An 11,327-nucleotide genomic window follows, 5' to 3' on the forward strand; every position below is an offset into this window, starting at 1 on the left:
ATGAATATTTAGGTAGGTCGCCCGACAGCATACTGGGAAAGCAGTGGTGACAGGTGTGTATATCCAACCTGGCGATGTTCACCGTGTTTTCTGAGCAGCGAGAGATTCTGTAGGAATGACCTCAGAAGCCGACTCCCTCTATCTTGACCCACAAACCCGAGATAAAGGCAGCGTCTTACGAGTGGAATCTCCATTCTCTTGGCCAAGGACTGCACTCCAAAACAGAAATGACACGACAATTCATCGTCTCTTGCTTTCACAAGCATTGGGCTTCAGCATGAAGCACACCACTGAGTCACGCCGTCCGCTAACGCTTTTAAGATTCAACAGCGTTTTTTTTTTTTCCCATGCAGAGTTGGGACGGTGCACCGTTACTGACCTCACATAGGCTAATCCATCTCAAGAGTTCTATTCCTCTGCAATGCAATATCCTCCTGAGGATCTTATCTCTCCATGAGTGGAACGTGGGCCAAAAACCCATCCAGGTTGTTTGCCAGCTGTTGGGAGGCAGCCGCCCCAAGGGAGTAGTCTCATTTGGCGTGAGAGTCCATGACATGTGAGGGCTGCTTATCAGCTTCGTTCTGACCCAGGTCAATGTTAAAAGGTACACTCAATAACATCTGTACCCGTGTGGAATAAGGCCCGGGTAGACTCAATAAGCACATTGTTTACTGGTCGAGTCGACACAGTACTCGTTCCGAAATCTTCCTGAGTGCACCTTTGAGACCAGGAGGCTGCTCTACGCAGTCTTCTCTACAGCCAATAGCCACACCTCACAGTGTCTGTCCGGATTAGTGTTGAACAACAGCAAAGCCAGTCAATCATTTAGGGCTCGGGAGGTGGGTAAGCAAAGTCAAAGGCGGTTGCTAGGCGTCGCTATGGACGTCGGTCGTCATCTTGATCGTGGGTCGCTGACATCAATTTGCATTGAGGAATCGCTAAAATTACTATAGCCGCGGAAACGAGGAAGGGATGGAGAAAACGAAGGGCTGAGGTTTCTCCTGTGATGGTTCACAACAAGACCTCCAAACCCTTTTAAGATGAAACCCTGCCTGTCAAGTGTCAACACACACAGTCAATGCGAATTACCTTGTACGCGTGGCGGCTCGCCCCGGAAATGTGACGCCGTCAGCTTCCCAAGCCCTATGCCTAATACGCCAGCACCATTCCCACTTTTATTAGGGAAATCACATTATATGGTATTCCTAGGACGTTTGTGATTGTATTGTGTAAGGTGTAGGCTTATTTGCACTAAAAACTACTCGTTGCTGTTTTCAATAATAGTTTTTTTTTTAATATACATTTTCCATATGTTGTTGATGACTGAAAAGCTAGTGTTAATATGTTCCTGTTTTCCAGAATGGGTGGGAACCCTAATCAGTCCGACATGCGACTGCTTATCCGATGACGACTGATACACACCAGGATCTCTGTGCCACTCCTGGCTGTAATGTAATCAAGCTGGCAGGCTGCCCGGTTAACAGACAACCTCAGGCCAGGACCATCTCCAATTAGACTGGAATGTTGTTTGCCTAGGTAAGAGCTGTTAAAGCACACAGAGAAACAATTAAAACTAGTAGGGGATACACAGATATGAGCATTTTGATATGTCAATATTTACCAATATCGATATGATGTGGTCTGTATTAGCCTATACAAAAGGTTCTGGTAGCCTAATGCAATTTAGTACACACTGAAAGTGAGAAGACATGAACACACAGAAAATGGAATGGTCTTTATATCTGTTTCAATGCTGTTGTGCACAGGTAAGAACCCAATCAAAGCCTGCATAGCCAAAAGAAAAACACCACAGAGATGTATCCATAATTAACACACAATGGGCCTCATGCATCAATATTTCTGCATATTTAAAGGTTGGATGTTGACTTAAAACACAAAATATGCATGCCACCTGTTTCCAATGACTTATTAAAATCAAACTTTAAGTGGAAATGAGTGTGAGCCATATATTTAGGTCTAGCTATATATTTAAAAAGCTCTCAATACAAATCTGTGCGTATTTTGCCTGATGCATGAGGCCCAATGCTAGGGTTTAGGGCTGCAACTAATGACTATTTTGGTAGTCGACTAATCTGTCGATTATTTTTTCGATTAGTCGACTAATCGAAAAACAATTATATTTAAAAAAATATATATATATATATATTTTTTTTTTCACTACCTATCTTTGTGAAAGTGGCTTCTCAGCTCTGGTCCAGCTGAAGACAGAGCAGAGGAACAGATTGGACATTGAGCATGACCTCAGAGTTGCTTTGAGACTCTTGTCAGGACCAAACAACATCCCCAGTTATCCCATTAGTCCCCCCAAACTTACTGTCGGTCTGTTATGTTAAGCTAAGAAGTCATCAGCTGGCTGGACCAGAGCTGAGAAGCCACTTTCACAAAGATAGGTAGTGCAAAAAGAAAAATATATAATTTTTTTTTAATGACTAATCGACGCAACAATATCTCGTCGACGATTTTTCCTAATCGTTGCAGCCCGACTAGGGTTCATACTAGTTATACAGTAAACCATTTGAACAGTAAGTTAAAGCTCCAGAGAATAAAGTTCACGCAGCGCGACAACAAAGAAGCATGGGTGACTTGAAATTCAGAGTAAGAAATGTAACTGGCATTTTCAATCGGGTCTATTTTCAGAGCTTGTGCACTCCTCTGAGAAACACAGTAAAGGCCGTAATGCCACTCATAAACATCTCCCCTACAAGCAAGACGGTAAGCAATGTCCCACCAGATTTATTTCCTCTGAGGCACAGGTGGCTACATCTGAAGGCCACTCTCTAACAAGCCTTTTCGCTCGCTACGCAGGCAACCTCCCTCCCTCCACCTGTAAAGCCCCCCCCCAGCGCCTGTTCCCTGTCAGAACTTCTCATTAAAGGCCTTGTGAAGTGCAGCCCTGGAGACCCAGAGAGATAATCACCAGAGAAACCAACAGTATAGGTTGAATCCTCGCTCACTCACAAATCACATCTGGACAAATCTTTGCCAACTAAAGAAAGCAGCCTTGGTTACTCTCATTATCCTCTGGCGAGGTTACAATGACAAGAAGTTGCTTTCGGAGCACGAAAAACATGAAAACAGCCACGTAAAAAAGAAAACATCTCTTAACGAAGTAGACTGGGGAAAAAACACTCAACAAAGGGACAGAAGTGGGGGGGGGGGAGAGAGAGAGAGACACACAGAGAAGACAGAGTGGGGGAGGTCTACTACTCTACTGTCCCTGTCTGAAAGGCTGAGAGGGGGGGGGGGGCTGTCATTGTGATGCAAATGAAGGAGCTCTGTCTGATGTTAGTGACAGGAAATTTAATTAGCAGTCGTGTAGCTAGCTACGATACAAACCAGGTGGAATGTAAAGAATGCCCCTGATGACACAGAGAGAAAGAAAGAGAGGAGAGAGAGAGAGAGAGAAAGATGGTGAAAAACATTTCATTTCACAACAAGTTTTAACTTGTTGCCACCATGTCTAAAGGGCCAATCACGGGTAACATTTTTTGTACATGAAGAGGTTGTTTCTAGGTATCCTAGCAACATGAGACCACAACGATTTCCAAAACCCATTCTACCTGGCGAGCCATGAGGAGACAAAGCGAGTTCACACTAACAAGGGGACACTCAAGATTCAACTATGCTATTCCAACCTTCCATCGTATTTGACCAGCTCCAACACAGCACACCACTTAGGCTGAGCAGGCCCTTCTTCGGGAATATGTATGAAATGTATGAATCTCATACATTTGAGAGATAGGATAAGATATTCCTTTATTGATCCCCTTGGGGGAGGGGAGGTACAGGCATGGGCAGGGTAATAGTAGATAGATATAAATATAGGCAATAAAATTAGATCTGAATATGAAGAAATACATTTTATATATAAAGTGCATGTTACAAATCACACCATAGGCCTATTTCCCGCTTGACAAGCCCTGCGTGGCACTCTCATTCTCCCCCTGGTTGCTCTGCTTCGCTCCGTGACTCAGCTTTGCCCGGAGACCAGGTACCGTAGATAACCCATGAGTCGACACAGTAGGAGCCTGAATGCAATGAACACCGCCGGCTGTAAACAGCAACAACAGCGAGCAGGCCATGGCCTATATCTGGCACATTTGGTGGCAGGGTATTGGTCTGAAAACATCTCCTAGGGGCAGTGAGGCGGGGGCTCATCAAGATGAGCTAAATACAGCATGGGCAAACAACACACACACCACCGAACAGATACACTTGTCACACATACACGCGAGCAAACACATGCGTGGCACGTATAAGAACACACATACAATCACATGCGCATGCACGAACACAAGCACACACACACACAGAAACACAAACACACACTGGACATGTGACCAAAAAAAGCTGCGTTGGGTCATCCCCCCTGCCCAAGGGACCGCTGCAGCTGTCCATTTGAGAGCTGCACTGTGCGAAAGACAAGTCCATTAAAAAGTCAACATGACATCGGAGAGTAACTGTGGACACTGCTAAACACAATCACAGTCAGAGCAGCACCGGGTGCTGCCGGTTAAAAATGAGGTGGGGGGGGGGGGGGGAGTACAGAACCACAGGTCATAGTGGCATATCCATCGCTGGTAGGCACCAGAGCATGGCTGGGATCACAGGCAGCAGGCTGTATCAATAATGGTGTACTTGCTTTACTGCACTTTGCTGTACAAAAGTCTAGTTATGTGAGCGATCGAGTGGGTGCGTGAGCTGTTGGTGTAAAAGATTATTTAGAATACAAGAATAAACTGAAAGGCCATAGAGTCTATTCTATTGTAACTCCATGCCGCCAGCTGCTCTCCGTTTGTTCTGTTCTCTCTGTGAAGAGCACCTTCTCTTCCTGACCTGCCTCTGCAAGCCAAAACTATGTACTCTCCCACCACAAAGAAGGAGATGGAAATAGCCTGATTAAAAACACTGACTTTTAAAAGAATAACATTTTGCCCCCTGGCCCACCCCAGGCTCCTTTCTTTCCATAGCTTTGGGTGTATTTGTATATCAAGTTGCCATGTAAACATAACAGCGGCACGCTCGGATCTAGGGGGGGCGCACACGCACAGTTTCTGTGCCGGTCATTTCTTTATTTTCTTTGTAGCCGAAGAGAGTATGTGACCAATCACTGTTTAGATTCTTCTGGTGACACTTTGTCAAAACAAGTGCAGTGTTCCATTAAAATGTGGATTCAATTCTCACCCTGAAGCCCGAGCCAAAAATAAGACTGTGAAATCAAGTTCTATCAAAACCTTCGCCGGGAAGGAAACTTCATCAGCCCTTCAATTGTATTCACCGGTGTGGGCAAAGCAGCGACGTGGGAACAATTAGCCCAAGTTAGAGGGGTCATTGCGTCTGATAAATAAAGGCCTACTCAGGCTTGTGTACACACAGGACCGAGCACAAATACGGGCCCATTTCGCCTAAAAGCAAACAGGTATTGAGCTGCATCAATAATGCAACTTCCCTGCCATGAATCATTCAGCCCTCCTGCCTCGCAAGATAAATACTATGAAGAAATGCACCTGTTACCGCAGGTAGTCTATTCCATTAGCAGAAACCAGATAAGGGTGTTAACCGAGAGCACATTTTCACGCTGCAGAGATCCTTACTGACGCTTCAGCAACCAAGAGATCTTGTGGAGGACTGAGCGTCCAGCAGCTGCCCTCTAACACCAAGTTCATTAGATTACAATGTGAGAGGGGGGGGGGGGGGGGGGGGGGGGGGAAGAGACAAAGGCAACAGCAGCCTAAAAGGAATTGGTATGGAAAACCACTCAAATATTAAACCTGAAGTAAATATATACAATCTAATAATATGAAAATACATTTATCTTTAATCTCTCTGGATGAGCACCTCTTGTCCATGGCTCACACTCGCCAACCACAGCACACAGCGCTACAGGTCAAACAGCGTAACAATGCAAAATTAGAACAAAATGCATAAACTATGTGGATGCAGCAAAGGAGTATACAGTGATTCTGCTGTACAGGCTAGCATCAACCCCACAAACAACATGGCAAAAGACATCAGATGAAGGCACGTCTCTACTTTATAATAAAATATAACATGTACCAATACGCTTATAAACCAGCAGAAGAAAAGTAGAATGAACATGAATGAACATCTTATGTATGTCATGCATAGTTCAGTGGCATTTATTGACGTGCAGCCCAGCTATAATAAACACATTATCTCAAACAACTCTTTCATAGCAGCGACCAGCAAACCCTGTGACCATCCCTAGTGAGACAAGCACGAAGACAGGAGGAGTGGACCACCTAGCAGGACGAATAACCATCAGCACCACCTAGCTGCTGCTGGGACATCTCTTGATCATTCTCTCTCTCTCTAGTCGTCCCAACAAGCCCCACTCTGCATTTCTCAACAAAAAAACATGTGTAGTAGGCGGAGACGAACTGAAACGGGACTGTTTCTTTAACTCTTTTGACGGGTAAACACGATACGCGACCACAACTCCCCAATACTTCCAATAACTTCTGTATCCACAAAACAGGATTGATTTTTTTTTGTTTTTGTTTACCACGCAGTTTCTAAACCGACCAGGCAACACCGTGTCTGACTACACAGTACTCTCTCCTCCTCGCACAGGTTTGGTAATATACAAAACAACTTTTTTTGGAGATCTCTTCAGACCAGGGGGCGTGTTTCTTCCCTTTTACAACGCATTTAAACAAAAACGCCCGGTGTTCTGAAGAGAGATCTCCAAAGAGTTGTTGTTTTGGAGAGGGGATTTCGTGAAGGAATGGACAACAACGTTATAGCGGCAAGACTTCGGCAACACGAGTAACGTTACTCTGGAGTTTATGAAACACGACTGCATCCAGTTTCCTGACCTGAGTGAAAGTGATCTGAAGTGATCTCAGCCACTGATCCACCCAGAGACTAGTCTGAGCCGCGACACTACTGACACTAGTTGGTTGTCAAGCTGTTGTTCCCGTTAACCTAACGCGTGTGTCTACTACTAACACCTGCTCCGAATGTGGGGAAATGATCAGAAATAGCTCAACGCAACGTTGGCTTTTTTATTTTAATTTTTCGCGAACTACAACGATGTAATATTGCAGCCGAACTTCCACTGCTCACCGTGTTAGTTAGCCTCGGCTAGCGCGCTGCAGTGGGACTCGAACACACGACCCGGGATGGAGCTCCACACACACCACGTAGCAACGAGGGTCAAGTGACGTCGAGACGGGTTCGATGTGGTGGAATAACGTTCACTTTGTTATTGTAACAACTTCAGATGTAGAGTCAACGGTTGACAATAACTGACAATACTTTTGCCAAAGTCCAAGATGACGTTAGTCGCGCAAACAAGTTGTTGGCGAATGTTGTTGTTGGCTAGATTCGCGTTCATGAAGATCCTAAAAAAAATAAAAACGGTTACAACTTGGTGGTGGATGCGACCGAGGAAGGGGAAGTTAGGGGTGTGTGTGTGGTGGAAGAGAATACAGATTTGATAGCAAATGCATTCAATCCCATTATATGTTTTTTTTTTTTTTTAATTATTATTCCAAATTAAGATTAATCCAATGTCTCAATTCGGTAAAGATATAGTCACCTTTGCCTTGAGAAAAGTTGTGCCCTGGCTTTCCCCTCTCTCACTTCGCTCGCTGACTTCCAGTTGCTGCTGCTGTTGCTTAGTGTTGCGCCCGTTGGTAAGTAACTGTCTCCACGGCTACAGTCACTATGGAGCTCAGGGGTCTCGAGGCAACTGTTGCTACCCGCTGCTGCTGACGTCAGCGACGGGAGAGGGATGAGTTAACCCCGCCCAATTTTAAATGAGACAACTGTGACCACTAGAGGACGATAGTACGACACGAATTCTTTATATACATTATATAATAATGTGTGTGTATATATAATATATATATATATATATATACACACACACACACACAATAGGTACACACAGACACATAGACAATAATAAATATAACATTTTACATTTTATGACACTAATTGGTAAATGGTGCATTTATATAGCACTTTTATCCAAAGCACTTTACAATTTGTTCCTCTCATTTTACCCATTCTTTCTCTGGTCTGCATCCCCTTAACAATTGTGTGTATTGAGCTGTACTGTATTGGCGCAGTGGGCAAGGTGCTCGCCACTAACGCAGGATATGCTGGGTTCGAGCCCAGCTCTCGGCGTTGCTTCTGGCTTGGCTGGTCGTTCATACTAATACAATTGGCAGTATTAGGGGGTGGGAAAGCCGGTGGGTGGGGATTGGACGTTGTGGACAGCGACTCTTACAGGTAGGTAAGCTGGAGCTGAGGATGCGGAAAAAATTCTTATTGGGGATTGGAACACGGATATGCAACAAAAAGATGCACCCGTCTTCAAATCCTTCAATAGGTTTTGTGATCTGCACGGCCTCAGCCAACTAATCACCCAACCCACAAGGATATGTGAATCAACTCAGACTACCATTGACCTCATACTGACCTCTGACAAGTCCAAGATCTCCAATAAAGGGGTTATAGCATGTGGGTTAAGTGATCATTATATGATATTCTGTACCCGCAAAAAGCTAAAACTAAAGGCTGGCTGTCACAAAACAGTCACATCTAGAGACCTCAAAACCTACTCTAGCAAGGCCTTTAACCTTGAACTGGAGTGTCTGGACTGGTCAGATGAACTCAATGGTACACTGGTTGAAGAAACTTGGTTTGGCTTCAAAACCAAATTTTCATCAATACTAAACAACATGGCCCCCCTAAGAACCACCAGGGTAAAAAATCGCGCTGAGCCATGGATGCACACTGAAATACTGACCGCTATGAAAGCCAGAGACAAAAAATGCTCTGAGTTTCGTAAAAGCCAGTCAAAGCTTACCAAAAGCACGAGCAGTGAACTCCAAGACCACGTGACTGAACTCAAACTAGAAAGAAACAGACTAAGAAATGACGTAAACTCCATGATCAAAACTGCTAAAAAAAATGTCATCAATGACAAAACCGAGGAAAACAAAAATAAACCACGTGAACTTTGGAAATTACTCAACAATCAACCAGGTTCTCAAACATAAACATAAAGACGGACAACACGCTCATCACAGACAAGCTGGATGTAGCCAATTACTTAAACACTTTCTTCACAAACATAGCCACAACACTGGTAAACAAACTACCCTCCCACTCAGGGCAGTATGGGGTAGAACACATAGTAGCATACTACAAGAACCTAGGCGTCCACAAAGACGACTTCAAACTGGAAATGGTAACTACAGATGAGGTACTCAAAAAACTGAGCGCCCTCCAACCAAACAAGGCCACTGGCCATGACAACATCCCCTCCAAATTCCTCAGAGACTCAGCAGCAGCCATCACCCCAGTCATCACACACATAATAAACCTCTCCATAAAACAGGGACACGTCCCCAAGGACTTCAAAATTGCGAGAGTAACACCCCTCACCCCTGCACAAAAAGGGCAGCAAATTAGACCCGGGCAACTACCGCCCTGTTTCTATCCTTACATCCATCTCGAAAGTCATGGAAAAAATAATATACGAACAGATCGAAAAGTACCTTGTGGAAAAAAAATCTAATCTACGAATTCCAATCTGGCTTCAGAACATCCCACTCCACTGACACATGCCTTCTCTACTTGAACGACCACATCAAACAAGAGGTGGACGCGGGCAAATACTGCGGCATGGGCATGCTGGACCTACAAAAGGCCTTCGACACTGTCAATCACACCATTCTGATTGACAAGCTAAAAGCAATTGGTTTTGATAGTTTATCAGTGAGCTGGATACAATCCTACCTGGAGGGGAGGGAACAGATGGTGGAGGTAAACGGTACCCTATCCCCCCCCCTCACAGTGAGCTGTGGTGTTCCACAAGGAAGCATACTAGGACCGCTACTATTCCTAATTTATGCAAATGACATGTCGTCAGCTTGTGACTGCAACTTGTTCCTGTTTGCGGACGACTCAGCCCTGCTGGTCTCTGACAAGAACAAGTTACAGGTTGAAAAAGCCCTCAGCTCGGAACTAGGCAAAATCTGCATATGGCTCGCCGACAACAAACTATCATTACACATGGGCAAAACAGAGTCCATTCTCTTCGGTTCAAATAACAAACTCAGCAAGACCGACGGCTTCTCGGTTACAGTGGGTGACAATATTATCACAAGGAAAGATGAAATTACCTACCTGGGTTCCATTCTAGAGGCTAATCTTTCCTGTGACAAAATGGCATCCAATGTAATAAAAAAAGTCAACCAACGAACGCGATTCTTGTACCGGATCTCCTCTCTGGTAAACAAGAATACCCTGAAGACTCTAGCAGGAGCACTCATTCAAGGGTACTACGACTATGCTTGCACCTCATGGTACCAAAGCACCTCAAAGGCACTAAAAAACAAATTACAAACATCTCAAAACAAGCTAGTCAGACTACTGCTTGACCTGACTCCTAGAACCCACCTCACCCCTGCCCACTTTGACAACCTAGGATGGCTTAGAGTAGACGACAGAGTACAGCAACTTGCAATGGGCCTGGTCTACAAGATACACTATGCGACCAAGGTACCCATGTACATGTCAAAATACTTCCCAAAGTATACCACGATCACAACACCAGAGGGAGCTCCACAAATCATGTAAAACCCAGATTCGGCTCAAACAAGGGACTAAACACGTTTCGCAATTATGCCACATCAATGTGGAACGCCCTACCTAAAGCTGTAAAGGAATGTGAATCACTACCCACTTTCAAAAACACTCTAAAAAAACACCTACGTGAGACTGCAATTCGAAACTGGCCCCTACAAATGTCCTAACCTAGTTGTACAGTAAATGACCAAGTAAGGCTTTGTCAGTATTCCAATGTACAGTGTAAAATGTGTGTGTGTCCCCTACCCAACCCCCCCCCCCCCACCTCCAATGTACAGCCCTCACCCACCCAACCTCCTCCAATGTACAGTTTCTACGCCAAATGTATATACACTCTTTTTCTGGACACTTTTGTATCACAAACAGTACTGTATTTGCAAATCTGATATGTCATAAATGTATAGATGTAGCAGTACTGTCTATCTGTATGTCATGTATGTCATATATGTTATGATGAATTGAAAATGGGGGACCCTGATGTAAACAAGACGAAAGTCTTTCTCTGGTCTGCATCCCCTTAACAATTGTATGTATTGAGCTGTACTGTACTGTACCCATTCTGCAATCTGTTAATAAACTTTTCAATCAATCAATCAATAGTCCACCTTAAATCAGAACGTCGAGGTCCCCTTGAATAATCAAACAAAAAATTACTGTATTCACACCTGGTGAATACG

General features: G+C 44.4%; 1 protein-coding gene across 3 annotated transcripts in view; it reads right to left on the bottom strand.

The window, feature by feature from the left end:
- rfx2 (regulatory factor X, 2 (influences HLA class II expression)) overlaps nt 1–7,676 on the bottom strand; it is an 81,471-nt gene extending 73,795 nt beyond the window's left edge. For all 3 annotated transcript variants that reach the window (XM_084310521.1, XM_084310522.1, XM_084310520.1), the window contains exon 1: nt 7,586–7,676. The gene's annotated coding sequence lies outside the window, so the exon portion shown is untranslated. The remainder of the gene's footprint in view (nt 1–7,585) is intronic.
- Nucleotides 7,677–11,327: the final 3,651 nt, after the last annotated feature.

This window comes from Notolepis coatsorum, assembly GCF_963971535.1.
Source record: "Notolepis coatsorum genome assembly, chromosome: 3".
In the NCBI taxonomy this organism is placed as follows: Eukaryota; Metazoa; Chordata; class Actinopteri; order Aulopiformes; family Paralepididae; genus Notolepis; species Notolepis coatsorum.